We start from the raw sequence: 9,497 nt of genomic DNA, 5'->3' as shown, positions 1-9,497 counted from the left end.
GTTCTATCCCAGCTGGCGGTGCAGAGCATTAGCTCTATCATCCTGTCTCAACCTGGCTCACATTAAAGAGCAGAGGGTATAGGTTAACAGGGAAACACACATGCCACCATCAAAGACTATCACCAGCACCTTAGCTAGACCAATACACATTGCTTAAGGCCAGTTGAAGGATAAACAGAAGTCCTAGCCAGCTCTGTACAGAACAATATGAGGAAATACAGTCAGGCTCAGTCAAAATGGAGACAGTCGCTCTTCTTTTAAGGAGAGCTGCTCAGGTGGTCTTCCACAAAAAATATAAAAAATTCATAACAGGAAATTTCCTCAACTTGACTTGGAAAAGAATGTGAAAGAGAGATCTCGAAGTGCCTAAGGACATCATCCAGTAAAAGTGAGACGTCAGTGAAATTTTTCAGGGCACAATAGTAATGTACCAAAGGGGTTCTTTAGGAAAATCAATCCATACATTGTAAAGACAGTATTCATAGAATTATTCATATTATTCATAATAAATAATATGTCTGGGTCATGGATAATAAGGGATTGAACAAGAGAGAGGACAGTAGCTATAGGGAAGAAAATGAGGACAACTGCTCTATTTTGCTTGTCCAATTTCTATTCCATTTTCCTCTAGTAGTAGCATACCAAATTTCATTTGTGCTTTGGTGACTCTGCCTACCATACCCTTGTGAAGTTTACAGTGATTTATTTTAAGGAGATATCCCACCTTCTGTGGGGCAACCACACAGAGAGGTCCAGAAGACACCCTGACATTTGTGTGGAAAATTTAAGTCATATTTTTGGACTGAAACTTACTTTCTCTTCCAGCTTTCTCTGTCAATGAAAGGTGTTAACATCCACCAGGCTAGCTTACTTATACTCCTGGTTATGTTTCTTGATTCTTTTCTTCTCTTTCACAAGTGTAATCAATAATTAAATTTCATTCACTTTGCTTAATAAAGATTTGACTTTAAGCTTTATTTCCTTTATCTCAACTATCATTGTTAGGTCAGCTCTGTCATCATCTCTTGAACAGACTCAGTATGCCTCAGCTGCAGCAGCTCCAAGCATGTCCCACAAGTCTATTGCCTGCATTAACATCAAAGAGACTTTAATACTAAAGATAAATCTGTTTGTGTCACTCCTTAGACTGTTCTTACTTTCTAACATGAGAAGAATAATCCAAAGGTTCTTTTTTTCTTGTGGAACCAGGGATTGAACTCAGGCCCTTGTCCTTGCCAGGTAAGCACTTATTCCACTGAGCCATTTCCCCAGCCTCCAAAGTTCTAAACATGGATTATAATACCTCTCACCACTTTTTGGGGGGCTATCTCCAACCTCTTTTATGTGATTTCCAAGTCTGTTGGACGTTCTTTTCCTTTCTAAATATGCTTCCATCAGAATCTCCCTGGGCTGGCTAGATAGCTCAGCAGACTAAAGCACCTGCTTAGGCAGACGCAGGGATTTGGTTTCGATCCTCGGGGTGCTGTGCTGGCCCCACTCCCAGGGCACTCTGAGAAGGTGACTGAGACTGGGCATGGTGATGCATGCCTGTAAACCCAGAGCTTGGGAGGCTGGAACTGGAGGATCACTACAAGTCCTATCTGTGTAGTGAGACCCTGTAGACCCTCTACTAAAAATAAACAAAACAAAAACTCCTCATTAATTCTTATTTATCATTTCTATGTCTTATTCTATTGATGCCAACAAATGAGAATGAAGTTTGTAGGAGGGATCAGAAGTAAGAGCATGTAGGCAAGAGAGCAGCCTCAGGATGGAGGGGACTTCTCAGGAAGAGCACGGGAAGCAAGATGGAAAAGTTATGCGGGGAGCTCTTTAGAGGGGTCAGCAATTGTGAATGGAGAGGCAGAACAGCATGAAAATTTAAAGGTAGACACTCAGTGAGGACGTCTGACACGAAGCTGTCAATAAACAGGATCAAGTGCGTGACTGCAGTCTGCTAGGGTGAAGACCTGAAAAATGTTCTCTGGATTTTCTGTCTAAGCATTTATTTGGGATTTTAGAAGAGTAATATTAGCACAATGGTGGAAATAAACATGAAGGATGGTGAGTTAGAGTGAAAGAACGGCAAGGAAGTATACATAACAAAGTAAAACCTTTCTGAATTAAGGATGACAAAGAATGGAAGGAAAGAAGTATTAGTGTTCAGGGAGACTGAAATGGAGTAATGTTTTATATGTATACTGTGAAATAGAGGAAATTTAGGGGCCAAAGGAAAAAATATTAAGCTTATGTTGTCGTTCCAATTTTTTTTTTTTTTAAGGAGAGATGTCTTTATTTACTTATCTATCTATCTTTATTTATTTATTTATTTTTTGTATTTTAGGGGAGGGTCTACAGGGTGTTCAGGGTCTCACTACTAGATCGGATTCATAGTGATCTGACTGTTTACAGCCTCCAAAGAGCTGGGATTACTGGCAAGTGCCACCACGCCCAGTCTCAGTCACCATCTCAGCATGCCCAGGGTGTGAGGCCAGCATGGCAGGCCCGGGGATCAAAATCTGGCCCCTGTGCTTGCTTGCAGGTGCTTTAACCCACTGAGGTATTTGGCAGGCTCTAGCAGAGATGTCTTAAGGCCTTTAATAAGCAGAAGTATGAGATTAAAGATAGCTATACAGATAGTGTTTACAATAATCTTCCCAATTCGTATTTGGAAATTAATTTTAGTAAATGATTTTTAATTTTTTTTTTTTTTTGACAGGGTATACAAGGTCTCACTGAGTAGATTGGACTCCTAGTGATCCTCCTGTTTACAGCCTCCCAAAAGCTAGGATTACAGGAGTGCACCACCACGCCCAGTCTCAATTACACCTAAGTGTGCGCCAGGGGCAGGGCCGGCGAGGCAGGCCCAGGATCGAACTCCTGGCCCCTGCATCTACCTAAGCAGGCGCTTTAATCTGCTGAACTATTTGGCCAGCCCTGGTTGTTTGAAATATTAGGAAAATTTTATTTTTCTTATAGTGTTCTGAAGATTAGGTTTATTTTTGTGAAAAACTGGATAGAAAACTGTCCATTTTTTAGCTTAACTGCTCTCAACTCTTCCTTACAACCTATTCCAGGAGAGTGAGAGAGAGAGTTGTGTATGAGACAGCACAGCTCGAGCAAAACTATTACTTTCATTCTTCCTAAAGTAAAGCCTTGGTCCAAGACTGAGTAGGTTGCCTGAGGGAGTAGTGAGTTCCACATCAATGGGGCTGTGGAACAGCTTCCACATCAATGACTATTGCAAGAGTCATTCAGATAGATGATAGCCCTAGATGATTTTAAAAGGCTTTTCCATCCCCAGAAGTCTGAGTTTCACATTTCTAAGAGACTTTTAGAGCTTGAACGCAGGCTCCATGCCACGTTAAGAGTAAATAGATGTGTGCTGTTAACAAAGTATGCAGTGAAGTGGAATATTGTTTTTGCTGTCAAGATTTGTCAAGGATAATCTACTTCTCTTGAGAGCTGATTCTGCTCATGTTCATTTTTGCTCTTCTTACACATTTCCATCTTATTCTTACCTTCTGAGTTTTATCTTCAGCAATAATAAGATGAGACTAGAGCCTATGGATGTGATATCTACATGAAATCTCTACAGCAAATAACAGTTCATATCAAGAAAAAGTTGTAAACATTTCTCTGGGCCACACTCCCCCACTTTCTGTGTGACAGATCTGCATCATCCTCCCCTACTGTAGGTTCCTTGTCTCTTACATAATAGACACTCTTGCAGATGAGGAAACTAAAGTAAAGCAAGTGTACACAATTCAAGGTCATAGAGGAAATGAGTGGAGAGAAATCACCATACATACCAGGAGAACATGTCGATAGCAGAATGATCAAAGGTGATCTATCAAGCACCTGTCGGGGACTGACACTTGACCTTATGCCTCATGTCTCTGTGTACTCAGCACCGTAGACATGTTTTTCCATCAGTACAAGTGCTGAGGTCTACATATAATTACTTGTTGAGCAATTAAACAAATATTGGAAATAGCAAAAGTGAAATTTTTATTAGGACTCTCAGTTTCTGTGTCTATAAATTTCAGCATTGCTTTAATGAAAAAGTAATTCCTTAATAATGTCTCTCAGCATTTCGCTTCTTGAAAGTAAGCAAGGAAAGTAGGTACAATAAGAACATACAATCTTTCAGTATGTTTTATTATATTTTACAGAAAAGATCATTGAAATTATTCAATTAATTTTTCTTGAATGAAAATAGTGATATATCTCAACTACTTTAACTTAGGGTTGTTCTGATGAATATATATATTAGTGAATTTAGTACAGGGTCTCACTACATAGATTGGACTCATAGTGATCCTCCTGTTTTCAGCCTCCCAAACGCTGGTATGACAGGCATGCACCACCATGCCCAGTCTCATTTGTTGTCTCAGTGTGCCCCAGGGGCAGGGCCTGCATGGCATACCAGGGATTGAACCCTGATCCCTGTGTCTGCCTACGTAGTCACTTTTAGTCTGCTGAGCTATCTGGCCTGCCCTCCAATGATTATATTTTTACTCAATATCTAAACTAAAAAAAGATTTACAGTTTTTACTCTCCACAAATAAGATCGTTTTACAAGAAGATACTTGGATACAATCAAATAATTAGGTATACTTTTCATGACAGCATGAGACAGGAGAAATTAGAAAGTCCTTTTCCTTGAGCTGAATGTTACAGAATAGAACTTAATTTAACAAATATTTAGCAAATGCCTGCCCTATTCCAAACACTAGCACTGGCATTTGACATACATAAATGAAGATACAGTCAGTGCCCTCAAGCATATCTGCAGAAATTCCTCATAGAGAAATTCATGGCTTGTGGTACTTAGTGTTTTTAAAAATTCATAGTTTTTAAAAGAGTTCTAACTTTTAAAGTCTTTTGTGCCTCCAAAACTGCATTAAATTTCATATTGGCTTAAAGATCTCACTAAATTTTCTTTCCCAGGTCTCATAGAATAATATTAGGGATGGCTTCTAAAAATGTGTTGGTAACCAAGATTGGCAGTGTTTCCACTGAAAACAGTATTGTCATTCCACTCCAAAATCACTGAATAGAAAAGCTACTTTCTCAGTCTTTAGCCTTTCTTAATTTGTTTTTATTTCTGAGTTATTCCATATATTTTATTATAAATAATATGCAAAAGAACATTCAGAGGATGCACAGTAGAACAAGAACAGACTCCATTATTTTGTTTCTGTTTATTTTCTTACCAGTCCTTATGAAAATATGCAGTTGTAGTAGATGAACTAATGGTCAGCTTGTAACACCCAGCTGAACCGAGTCAGCTTGGTGCTGGGTGTGGAAGGCCCACCTGAGGATCGTTGTCAGCAGCATAAATGAAGAACCAGAGGGGAAGGTGGTGTGGTGTTGATTCTCCTGGAGGGGCTTGTCACATTTTTTTTTAAATAATAACTCAGCTGTTCTCATCATTAGAGATATTTGGGTCCTTGTTGCTGAGATTTGTGCTGTTCTCTTTGGGAGGGCTCTGGTCCTTCCCTGGCCCTGGGGTAGAGCCTTTCTGGTGCAGACTTTCTGACCTTCACCATTGTCTTTTGGGCCTTCCCAGTGCAGATCCTTGAGGTAGACTTGAATGAGAAATTATCATGGACTCTAGGTCTCCAGCTAGACTTATGGGGGACAATGTCATGGGCTCTAGGTCTCCAGCTGGACTTACGAAGGACATTGTCATGGGCTCTCGGTCTCCAGCTAGACTTATGGAGGACATTGTCATGGGCTCTAGGTCCTCAAATAGACTTATGGAGGGCATTGTCATGGGCTCTCGGTCTCCAGCTAGACTTATGGAGGACATTGTCATGGGCTCTAGGTCCTCAAATAGACTTATGGAGGGCATTGTCATGGACTCTAGGTCTCCAGCTAGACTTATGGGGGACATTGTCATAGGCTCTAGGTCTCCAGCTAGACTTATGGGGGACATTGTTATGGGCTCTAGGTCTCCAGCTAGACTCATGGAAGATATAACCATGAGCTCTAGGTCTTTAGCTGAACTCATGCTGGGCGTTACCATGGGATCCAGACCCTCAGCTGGATTCTTTAGGTTTCTAGGACATGGGTAGATCTCTTACACTCCTCTGCACTTGACTTTTTGAGTGAATATTATAAAATAATCCTATAAATTATGTGTCCTGTATTAAATCTATTTAATTGTACAACCTGACTACAACAGTGGTGGATATGGGGGTGGTGGTGGCAAAATGCTTATTAATGTAAGTCAAACTAGAAAAAGTATAGTTTGTAGTAAGTCCAAAGCACATTATTTCCTATTATTAGAAGAGATAATATTGATAAATTTAGACTATTCTTAGGGGACTCACACCTCAGTATTTCCCTACATTTATAGGTCTCCTGGGGGATTGTGCTAACATACAGACTTTGATTCAAAGTTTGTGATGGAGGTTGTTCTAAATCTGCCATTTCCAATTCTGTGGCCACAAGCCTCAAGTGTTTGTGAAGCACCTGAGGGAGGCCTAGGAGGAAATTTTTAATTTATTTTAACTTAAATGGTAATAAATTATTAATGGCTCCCATACTGCACAATATGATTAGCTTATGAGGAATAGTGTGATAATTGACAAATCAATGACAATCTTTAAGGCCTTTCCTGTTTTCATTTTCTTCTTTTATTTGTTTGATTTATTTTTCCTATTTCCTAGGTAATGGTGCATTTTGTTCCTTTGACTGTCATCTTGAAGTTTTGGAAGAATCTTTGCAAAGCATATGATACCTTTGGGGGGCTCATTTACAGAGCTCTGCTTGGGGAAAGGCATGTTAGTCAACTACAACGCTTTTGTTGAATTTACTTCAAAGATATATTTAACAATGGTAGATCAAAATGCTCAATGAGAGCAAATATAATACATTCACTCATTAAAAGGCATTTGCAGATGCCTAACATCAGAATAAGTAGTTACTTTTTGAAAGAAGGGCGTAGGGAGGGGGTACCAGGAACCAATTCATGACCTTGTGCTTTCCAGGCAGGTGCTGTGCTGCTAAGCTATATCCCCAGCCTGAGCTATATCCCTAGTAAGTAGTTACTTTTGAGTATATTTTATTTTAATTCTTCATTTAAAATGAAAAGATCCTATATTTCTGTTAAATGAGTATATGAGAAGAAAATACTAAAATTAGCAAGTATAATCAGTGGGTAAACATTAATAGTTAACATTATGTACTTATTTATTTATTTGCATTTAGTACAGGTACTACAGGGTCTCACTATGCAGATCAGACTCAGAGACTCTGCTGTTTTCAGTCTTCCAAGTGCTGGGATTGTAGGTGCACACCACCACGCCCAGTCTCAATCCCCCTCTCAGTGCACCCTAGGGGGCAGGGCCAGCACTGCACACCGGGATTGATCTCACCAGCTGCGCTCTGCCTAAGCAGGTAATAGTTAACTTTCAATAAGCAAGAATAATCTCTTGGGGGACAGGGGGTAATAACCTGTAATTCTAACTTTTTGAAACACTGAAGCAGGAGGATCTTAACTTCAAAGTTCTACCTGGGATGTTTAGTGAGATTCTGTCTCAAAATATAAATTACATAATTTAGAAAGGGCTGTTGATGCAGCTCAGTGGTAGAGTACCCGTAGGATCAGTCCTTAGTACCACAAAAAACAAACAAACAAGCAAAGAAACAAAAGTTTTCTTTGAATGATTTATCCTGAGATATAAACCTTTCAGGTTAGTACATTAAATGGTCAATGACTCAGACTTTAAAAATAACTTATTCTTCACAGCTATCCCCATTGCCTTTATTATGCAGCAAGCACTAGTATTTCGGTGATTTTAACTAATATTTATTCAGAGTTGACAACAGTTAATTTCATAGATGAAATTTATCTTAATTTCATAGATGAGGAAACCGAATCCCAGTGAGTAAGGGGCCCGGCGTGCAGCAGAACCTCCGGAAGCAGCTCTGAACGTGGTCCCACCCATGCTCCAAAACACTGTTGCGAGCGCTTCCCGCTTGCTCAGAATTGGTGAAGCGTGGAAGGACAGCCTTCCTCGCGGTAGGCCCTCGTTTCAGGCTACTTCAGGATCACTAAATCATTAGCAGTCTTTAGAAAGGTAAGGGATAATAACAATTCTCATTTCTGTTCTCCCTCAGAGCCACACAGTTGGAAGATTTAATTCAGCACAGGAACTGCTTTGCAGTTTGATTCCTTTATTTTTCTTTCAAGACTTGGGTTGTTTGAGGCAAACATTCTCAGTCTTTACCGTTCACCTTTCCCATCCTTCAGTGTAGTTAATAGTAGACTCTACCTCACTATGTCTTTGGCTAGAATTAAATGAGAAGATAATTAATCCATATAAAAGACCTAGCACAAAGCTCTTCGATGTTAAAGTTTCTGAGAATCATTTAAAAATAGAAATCTAAGTACAGTTAAGGTTAATGCTGGCATAGCATGTATGACAATGTTGATGGAGTTTAGATCCACGTAAGGAAAGTGAATACAAAAGTTCCATGTAGATTTGATGACATTCAAACATGTGGATCACAGTGTGCACTGAGGCGAACGATCCTATCAATCTGTTAAGCAAATACAAAGGTGTACAATGATTTATTTCTCTGTTCTGTATATGAATGTCATTTTTTACACAGAATACACTCTTAAGTTTTTATTTGTGTTTAATTGATATGTATTTTAGTGGGGAAGTTCATATTACATTGCTTTTACTGTAAAAGTTTCATCAAATTTATTCCTCTAAAATACCTAACACCAGGCATAGTGGCCCACCATCTAGGAGGCTGAAAACAGGTGAATCACTATGAGTCTAAGCTGTGTAGTGAGACCCTGTACCAAATACATTAAAATAAATGAATAAATATCTAATATGGGTCTAAGGAGATACCTCAGTGGTCTAAGCACCTGCCAGGCAAGTGAAAGTGATGCAGGGAGAAAAACTGATCTCGGGTGGGTGACCTCCAAATGATATAGGGAACCTCCAAATGACATAGGGAAAAAAACGATATCTGGACCTGACCTGCACGAGTTCGTGTTCTCTAAAACCAAACAATGAATTTTAGGAACAAACAGAGGTTATGAGGAGAATATATTTATTGAGGGTAAGAAAGCTCCTGTCTGAGAGATGGACAGGAGGGGGCCCAAGGGGGTTGTTCCCAGGGAAGCTATCTCTTCCAGTGACTTTTATAGTGTAAAACCATGTGGGGCGAAAGTGGAGAAAGGGGGGACTTGCTCAGGTGGATGTGGGGTGGGACAAAACTATGGTCAACCAATGAGGGTACAAGGACCTTTGATCAGGTAAATTTGATTAAGTCTGGGACCAAATGGGGAACCAAGTCATAGAGTAAGTGGGCATGCATATGGACAGGGTTTCTTCCTGTTGGGGGTTGGGCTAGTGACTCACTTGGGTCTTTCCAGGTGATAGATACCTATTTAGAATATCAACCCCGCGTGTTACTCTTTTAGCATTTGTTTGGCCTTTAGGTCTGGTTCACAGCAGGAGCAG

Source organism: Octodon degus, unplaced genomic scaffold (genome assembly GCF_000260255.1).
Source record: "Octodon degus isolate 3935 unplaced genomic scaffold, OctDeg1.0 scaffold00003, whole genome shotgun sequence".
NCBI classification, from domain to species: domain Eukaryota; kingdom Metazoa; phylum Chordata; class Mammalia; order Rodentia; family Octodontidae; genus Octodon; species Octodon degus.
Note: the sequence above shows the minus strand (reverse complement) of the source record.